The sequence below is a fragment of the Rhopalosiphum padi genome, chromosome 3, assembly GCF_020882245.1.
Source record: "Rhopalosiphum padi isolate XX-2018 chromosome 3, ASM2088224v1, whole genome shotgun sequence".
Classification (NCBI taxonomy): Eukaryota; Metazoa; Arthropoda; class Insecta; order Hemiptera; family Aphididae; genus Rhopalosiphum; species Rhopalosiphum padi.
Window position 1 is genome coordinate 1,649,522 of NC_083599.1, and position 10,080 is coordinate 1,659,601.

At 28.6% G+C, this 10,080-nt stretch overlaps 1 long non-coding RNA gene across 1 annotated transcript; it reads right to left on the reverse strand.

The window, feature by feature from the left end:
• Window positions 1–559: 559 nt before the first annotated feature.
• LOC132923889 (uncharacterized) lies at window positions 560–8,997 on the reverse strand. The gene is made up of 2 exons (XR_009661274.1): window positions 8,873–8,997; window positions 560–858 (listed from the first exon to the last, which is right to left on the reverse strand). It is a non-coding gene; the product is annotated as an uncharacterized LOC132923889 (long non-coding RNA).
• Between the last annotated feature and the right edge of the window lie 1,083 nt (window positions 8,998–10,080).

A 10,080-nucleotide genomic window follows, 5' to 3' on the forward strand; every position in this document is an offset into this window, starting at 1 on the left:
AAATTAATATTGTTTATATTATATTCATTTTATTTCTTTATTCCTAATTTATAAGTAAAATTAAACAAATAAGCTTTATCATATGATTTTTAAAATATTTAACACCCAAGAAATTATTGAAAATACGCCACTGTCTGAAATCATTTAGAAATTTAAAGATAATGACTTATTTTTATACATATTTATACATTTATTAAATTTATTAAATATTTATGTTATGCACGTTAAAAATAAAAATAGTTGTATCAACAAATAACAATTAAATATTGGTCAGTCGGAGATACATCACAATCGCATATATTTTTATAATACTGTGTAATTATTATGCGTACCTGTTTGGTATTCTTTTTTGTGAAGAATTCTACTTATATGGCCACTTAAATATAATTTTATAATATTAGTTCGTTTTCTCTAAGAAAACTACAAAAAACATACTTTATAATTATTCTTTTCTTTTCTTTTTTGATTAAGACAATAATACACACAATTCACATGTAGATATTGTGTCATAAAGCTATAGCAGAGACATATATGTATAGAATAAAAAAATAAAAATTAATAATGTGTGACAGTAATATATTGTACAAGTTCATAGTATATAATATAACTACTTCACATATGACATAATATATTATTCCTCATTGCCATCCCATTTTGTTGGTTTCCGATTGTTTGTTTCCGATGCCAAACTCCACACACGTGTTATAACCGGCAAACGATCGTGTTGGTTAAAACCAATAAAGCCCCTGCCGAAAAAGATGTCATGTCGAGACTGTGAGTTTCGAGGCTGATTGTTCTGAGGCTGATTGGACAAAGATTCTCCATTATTCGTGGACTTCTTCATTTTGAATGCGAAAACTATATGTAACAACAAGTAATATAACGATTATATCATATTAAATGTATTTATAAATATTATTTTAAGTCTCTGTGATGAACAATAAATAAATTCTATGACCATATAATGCAATATTATTTTGTTCTATACCAGGGGTCGGGAACCTTTTCGTAGGAAAGAGCCATTTTTTCAAAAATTACAAAACTATGATATCCAGGGAGCCGCACAGGATTGAACAACCTTTTTTTTTAATTGTGGTGTATAAATTATTACTTTATTAGTACATATATTAGAATAAAGATAGTATTATTACTTCATTGAGAAAATGGTAGGCAATAAAAACATAATAATACGTCTTAAATTTAGAAAATATAAAAAAACTTTATTTGTCACTATAATAACGCAGGAATAATATAATTTATATTTTACGGATCTCGATTGATAATTATCCAAAGAGCCGCAGGTTGCATGTTAAAGAGCATGTTGTTCTATACCATTATTATGATTTTTTTAGATAAATAGAATAATATTGCAAGTTCCCTTACTATAATAATTAATAATATCCATAAACAATCATGAATAACCATTTATATGTAATATATATATATATAAGGTCGTACCTAATTGGTATTTTCTGGGGGAAATGAAATGGTAACTCCTCAATTTCTATATTAAGAAGTGTTTTTTTTAAATTTTTTTAGTCATTTTCAATTTATATCATTTAATATTAAATTGCTAAACAAATCTAAAAAAAATGTCTGAGAACAAATCCAAATATTACTTTGCTAATGTTTATTTATTATTAATTTGTTTAGTAACCTTTTGTACAATATACACAACTAATGAATTTTTATATTCTTAAATGATGCGTTTATAATGTTTGATGGACAATTAAGTCTACCACACATAGGCGTGTGCACGGGGGGTTCCGGGTGTGCCTGGGCACCCCCCGAAATGTAATTGGGGCCCTAAAATTTAAGTCCTATAGCATATATTATATGAATCCATATTTTAAGTAATGTTACTAGAATAAAAATGGTAATTTTTCTAAGATATGTCGTAAAAAAAAATATTATCTTTCGGGATAAAAAAATTAATACAACATAAAATATTTTAAATTTGCGTGATAAAATTTAAAACTTATTATGATTATAACAGCTAGATGTTATTGACTACAAAAGTAAAAATAATAAATAAATATTTCAATTATCTTAAAAATAGATTTTAGATCCAAATATATCTAATGAAATATTATATTACTTGGTAGTTGGTACTAGTAATACCATTGATTGATTTGATATGTGATATAATGTAAGTAATGTTTATTCGTGCATTATAATTTATTAAAATATGTATATGTTTGTTAAGAGGGCCCGAAAAAATTGTAGGCACCCCCCGAAATTTAGATCTGCGCACGCCTATGCTACCACATCATTGGCAACGTTACATGAATTACCTATTATTGCAGCAAAACACTTTAGTTCAAGTAAAAGAGCATTGAGAAACTACGCATCATTCTAAACAATAAACGATAATAATTTATGCATGGCTTTAAAAGTCCGAATAAATGGAAAAATGGAAAAAAAAAATTTTTGTGGTTTTTACTTATTTAATTATACAAAATTACAACTCACATAAACATAAAAACACTAACAAAGCAACTAAAAAATGATATTCTTGATTTTAAATCGTTTGAAAAAAACGCTTACAATTTAATAAATTATGAGTCTTCTTTAAATGTTTGCACAATCATTCATAGGTACGAAGTTTCTATGTAGAAAGTAGAAATATCACAAACTTTATAATTGTGTGTATCTATTAGCTATAATTGCTTATTTATAATTTATAAAGTATGTGCCCACTAATTTGTGACAATATTTAGGTTATTACAGACCCGCTAAATATTTATTTGTATGTGGAGACGTGGAGTTCGTTAAAAATTTATATAATGTAAGCTATATGAATTATGAGTTCATGACTAAAGTTCAAGTCATGACAAGTAACGCCAGTGCGTTATTTAAAAATTTGAATATAGTCTCTTGACTTGCAATATTACGACCTTGGAGACTGTCATAATATTGAACTTCTTTGGATTCAAGGTTTACACAGACCAAGGTCCAGTGACTTTTTAAATAAATAGGAAATAAAAGTTTTTTTTTTGAAAATAAATCAAATTCTCGTTTTTCTACAATACGTTTAACACCATCATATCCTCTTGAACAGAGGCTTACAAAAAAATATGAGTCAAAGCAATAAACGTTTAAATTACGTTCATTGATTAAATTCATATAATCGTTTATGACTTGATCACTTAAATAAAATTGTGTATGAAGAAAACGTAGGTTATCCATACTGCTTTACAAACTAAAATAATTAAAATAAAATTAGAACACAATTTAATTGTTTTAAACATGTTAAAACTAAATACATTACTAACATTTAAAAACAATCAAGTATTAAATTTAAATTATTTAAAATAAAATATATTATTATGTATTATAATATAGGTCTTAATTAAAATTTAATATAGGTATCAAACTATTATTGATAAATGATAATATTAATTAGTCATCATGCTTGGTCCGTAAATACATAATCAACAATATGAATTGATTATTTATAATTGTTTTAGTAAAATAATGGTCTGTGCACATTAGGACTGTCTATCGATATAAATATTGTAGAATGAAAATTATAACTGAACTCATCATTGTAAAAATTATCACAAAAGCTTGGTCTTTTTAGAAATATTAATATAGCCAAAATAATTGGTATATCTAATGAATTTTTAATGTTTTATTATTAAATTACTCATTATTTACTTAACCTTGGATAAAAAAAATATAGGATAATTAAGTCATTTTATAAACATAATAATAGTAAAAAAATTTCATGATAAATATCATTGATAAAGTTTGAATAAAAAATTTAATTCTCAACTTAAACTGATTAAGAAAGATTGGCATTTGACAAATTAGTTGAATTTTATTTACAACCAGTTCAAAGGGCGAATTATTTTGTAGAATTTAAAATTTTGAAATTAACTTTCAAGCAATGGAAATGTTAATACCAAAATTGGATTAAAGCACTTATGAGCTGTTGAAGACATATTTTTCAAATATACATTTTTTAAATATTTTGTACAATGTCATCATCTACAGCTACTCCAATAAGATCTTTTTTTCTATCATAAAAAGATTGAAAAGTTATCTTAGATAACTATGAATGAAACAATGAAATTAGAAAATATTTAATATAAAAGTTATAACCTAACTATATTTTAAATCTGATTTGGGTATAGGATAGGTTAAATGGACTGGCATTGAAGTCTATTCTTAAGGACACACCTTTCGATATGGATAAAATTATTAATGTAATGGCGCTAAGTCCTAGGCAATTAGATTTTGATTTGAAATCTCTCAATTTTAATTACAATAAATAGTTAACAGTCTATAAGTTCTCATGTGTTATTTTCATAACACTTAAATATAATTTTAATATATAATTTGTGTAATTATGAATAAATAACTAGGTATGTCAACAGTTCTATAGTTTACTAGTGAACTGCTTATATATCTAGTTAGTTAATCATGGTTTTACTATTATAATTAAGTTTATGATATAAATTAAATAAATAATTAATAATTAAAAACTCAAAATATATACATGGACTTATAAATATGGTATATTTATTTAATAAAAAGTAATTGGGGAGTGTGAAGAACCCCATGACAAATTTCTAAATACATCTCTTATGGTTTGAGAGCAAAGACAATTTTCATACAGTAATCCATTAATAAAACTATTTTCGGTAATTAATCTATTAACCTTCTGAATTTTTTATGTTAGTTTATAGTTTTTGAGAATTCATAACTTGTTAATTACTTGTTTATTTTTATTATTTATAACTTATTAATATAAATTTATATTCATGACATGATATGTTTATTTTTATTCCAATAGATAAAATCATTAATGAATTGTTTATATATTTTTTACATATGCTGTAAGAAAATCGAAACAACAACCAAGGAAATCATATTATCTATTTGAAAATATATGACTGGTGCTAAAAGCAGAATAGAACAACAAACTAAAAATACCATTAATTCTTAAATACAAAGTTTTTTTAATATAATATATTATCAATACATCAATGTATTTGAAAGAAATTAAGAAAATAAGAAAATTAATACTATATATATTATGAAGTAATTTTTATACATATCATATATTATATTTATCTTTATCATTATATATTAACTGATTATATACAGTGAATTCCATTTAATGCGATCACTGGTTTATAGAATTAACAGTTTATTGGAATAATATTTGAAAATCCCAAACCAGATCTTATGTTATTAATGTTAAATTAAACTTTTATTAGAATCACCAAGTACCGGATAATTGAATCATTTTTAAGAACATTCTTATGGTTTTATTGGTATTTTAAACTTTCACTAAAAAGAAACAAGAATTGTTTTGAAAAAGTTAAAAAGATCTATTCAAAAATATGGCAAAAATGTTACTTTTCAGTTGTTCCAAAAGTTATAGGTACAATGTACATAAATTATTATTTATTTAATTTTAAATTGGTAATTATAAATCATGAATATATTATATTAATTGAATAGAGATTTTAATTTCAGGCTAATATGAAAATGATATTAGTAGATTCTCAAGTACAATCAAAAATAGATAGTTTCTTCACTTTATTTTGAATGTGTTTTATTTTAATTTAATTTTAAAATTTTAAACATATACATATAAATATACTCATAAAAAAAAAAAAAATGTTTTACGGAATCAATCGGTTAATAGAATCAAAATTATCTTAACCAATGTGATCACATTAAGCGGAACTCATTAACAGTAAAATTATGTCTAAAATTACGTTTGAATTGTATTTGTATTTGAAATTTTTTTTTTTGTCAATTTATTAAAATTATATTGATTATGAATTTTAATAGTTCGAAAAATTATTCCGCATACATGGGTGGTTGTTTAAAAAATGATAGACAATACAATTTAATTAGATAAACAAAATTCAACATACCTTAAAATTCTTGCGAGTGCAATCAGTAAGCAACGATTAAAGGTTACCGTCAAGAATGCGTGTTCAGCGAGAACTAAATACTAGGGAGTAGGTACCTCGTGACTAGTGAATACTGAACGGCCGACTAACGAAGGTCCGAAGAGCAAAGAGTTGGGAGCTACCGTCGTCAATGATAACACATCTGATATCACGGACTAAGATATACAGGACTGGACACGACATGGTTGGAGGGTGTGGGAAATGTAGTTCAACAGGCGGTGTTCAGGGGGATATTTTCCTTTTAGCATTACTAACGCCGTCTTGGTGGATATTTTTGGAACTAAATTTGTAATAATGTGATCTAGTTCCATAAGTATCCATTAAGATGGCGCTAATAATGCTAAAAGGAAAATATCCCCCCGAACTCCGCCTGTTGTAATACATTTTGTAACCACAATATTCATCTCGTGTCCAGTCCATCTTAGTCCGTGTCTGATATTCAGATTCTGATGCCACAATTATTAGTGAACCAGCAGTGACACCAATGTGAAATAAAAAGTTATTACAGTGATGCCGACATCGCCACTAGCTCGCTGCGCTCGCTCGGACAAAAAAAACGAAAATGCGTATGGGTTAGAGAAAGATAGAGAAAACGATAGACAGAGAGAGTGATTGAGTGAGTGTGTGAGAGAGTAAGAGTGAGAGAACGCAATTGTCCCAATCCCGTTTGTACTCCCAATTTATTCTTGCCGCCGTCTCATTTCGTAGACGAGTAATATTTTCAAATATTTATTAAATAAAATTATTTTATGTAATTACATTATTATTATTCAACTATCGATTATTGACTTGTATATAGAACGTATATTTAATATAATTTTATAGTGTACCGTGTACCTAAAACTTAACTATTTTCAGTCACGGATTTAAGGAAAGGCGCGTTATTGCGTTAAGATGCTTTAGCCACCCACCTTTGGAAGTGTAATATTTAATTCATCTTAATATCTATGCAGTACATCAGTCTAAAATGTCAACAGATTACATTACGTATTTCAATTAATGATATACTATTACTATACGTGTCATCCGAGTGTCCAATTTAAAAATAATATAATACAGATAATGAGTATACTATACTTAAAATAAAAAAACCTATAACTAATAACATGACATATTGCTAATTGATATTATAAATTAAACATATTTCTATTTTTTATTTTTTAAGAATTTTTATTACACGGATTAAAAAAATGAAAATTACAGATAGATAGGTTTGATACAGATTTAAAAAAACAATTTACTACATGTTCCATAAGACTATACTACACATTAAAACTAACCAGTATCGTAATTATGCGTTGGGTTGGGTGGTAAAAGGATAACATTTTTTATTTTATAATTTTCGGATTAGTAGAAAATATTTATTTATACATGGGTATTTGTATAGTACGTTACACGAGCCCATTTCATACTTATCGCAAGTAATTATTTATACTCAACACTCAGACCACACTGATCTATTAAATTTATTGAATTATACTTTTATCCGGAACTATAATATGTAGCTAGCTGTTAAGGTGTTGGATGTTAATGGTCTCTAGCCGATTACAAAAAAACAGAGAAATTAATTTTATTAAAAACACATTAGAGTAATCTCACACACACACAAACACACTCAATGTTTGCATGTTGTATATTAAAGTGTATAATGTATTGTAGATGACAACGACAAGGCAGGTTCGATGTGTAGTAGGTATTTACAATTAAAATATGTATCCTCAATGGCACCGAACTAAAATTAAATTAGTGGGGGGCAAAAATTTATTTTTTGTTTCCAGTGGCGGCTATCCTAGAGCAGAGATGAGTGGAGTGGGTTGTCTGTGTAATTTTTCTTATGCGAATAATACAGAATAATACTTTGGACTATTTCAATCTTGTATAATAGACAATTATTATACGTTACAAACACTCAAACACAATTATTAACGTTTTTGTAATGTGTAGGTACAATGTTTCGAACAGATTCGTATGTCATTCAACGACGTCACAGCCACCGAATAATCGGATCTGAATCGAATCGCACGCGTTGTCAGACCATTATAGCGGCACACGAAACGGGAAGCTCAAACAAAAATGATACAGCCGTAACGCGGAACTCTGACGAGTCACTGGAACTGTGCCATCTGCGCGCTAGATCCGACGTACGAACGACTCGTCTTTCTGCGGAACGTAACCCGCCGTAACTATGTGCGTGTCGAAAATGACGATGGCGCACAGGGAAATGGGTTTTTACGAATATACGTTCTGTTTGGGAAACATACTTGAACACTTACGAATAATGTATTCCTACGAGCGACTGTTATCGCATAAATACGGCAATGAAATAATTTATAAATATGCATTAACGCAAATATTTAATTCAGATGTGACGAAAAAAGCAAACGCAACACACCAAACAATAGCTGACGTACTGCCCGAACGGTGCCCGATTTATATAGGCCACGGAACAAGGAAAAGGTCGAATTTTGTTTGTGCATACCAGAGCTATACTAATTTTGAAGCATTATGAGAATAGGAAATACTCTTTTTTTTTAAATACATAATAGATGCTTTTGCGCTAAACTGAACCAGAGAGTCATAATCGTGGAAATACGGAGTATCTTTGTTCCTATATTATGTGGGAGATAGACATAAAAAACAAATGCTGGTGTAACGGCCCCTTATAATAAACGGGAAACAAACCCATTGTTCACATAGCATTGATTATTATATATTAAGTCATCGTTTTTTTTTTTAAATAATTTTTGTTATACTAAATAATATGAAATCGTTAATTATTTATTTGTAGGAGGCGCGATAATTTATTTTTATTTTTAGGAATGCGCGAACCGTGATAGTTTGGGAACCGCTGCTATATAATATACCTTAACTACACGCGTTTTAGAATTTATAACATACATAATTAATCTATAATTATTAAACAAAATCATATTTACTTGTATGGACCTTCGAAACGTTGAAAACTGCGACGAAGACTGTTGACAACACGTGCAAATGGCGTAGCGAACAGAACACTGACCACACTGTAGGCTGTAACTGAATGTACGTCGACGTTGAATCGTGTAAAACAATTTACTACATGTTCCATAAGAATATACTACACATTAAAACTTACCAGTATCGTAATTATGCGTTGGGTTGGGTGGTAAAAGGGTAACATTTTATTTTATAATTTTCGGATTAGTAGAAAATATTTATTTATACATGGGTATTTGTATAGTACGTTACACGAGCCCATTTCATACTTATCGCAAGTAATTATTTATACTCAACACTCAGACCACACTGATCTATTAAATTTATTGAATTATACTTTTATCCGGAACTAAAATATGTAGCTAGCTGTTAAGGTGTTGGATGTTAATGGTCTCTAGCCGATTACAAAAAAACAGAGAAATTAATTTTATTAAAAACACATTAGAGTGATCACACACACACACACACACACACACTCAATGTTTGCATGTTGTATATTAAAGTGTATAATGTATTGTAGATGACAACGACAAGGCAGGTTCGATGTGTAGTAGGTATTTACAATTAAAATATGTATCCTCAATGGCACCGAACTAAAATTAAATTAGTGGGGGGCAAAAATTTATTTTTTGTTTCCAGTGGCGGCTATCCTAGAGTAGAGATGAGTGGAGTGGGTTGTCTGTGTAATTTTTCTTATGCGAATAATACAGAATAATACTTTGGACTATTTCAATCTTGTATAATAGACAATTATTATACGTTACAAACACTCAAACACAATTATTAACGTTTTTGTAATGTGTAGGTACAATGTTTCGAACAGATTCGTATGTCATTCAACGACGTCACAGCCACCGAATAATCGGATCTGAATCGAATCGCACGCGTTGTCAGACCATTATAGCGGCACACGAAACGGGAAGCTCAAACAAAAATGATACAGCCGTAACGCGGAACTCTGACGAGTCACTGGAACTGTGCCATCTGCGCGCTAGATCCGACGTACGAACGACTCGTCTTTCTGCGGAACGTAACCCGCCGTAACTATGTGCGTGTCGAAAATGACGATGGCGCACAGGGAAATGGGTTTTTACGAATATACGTTCTGTTTGGGAAACATACTTGAACACTTACGAATAATGTATTCCTACGAGCGACTGTTATCGCA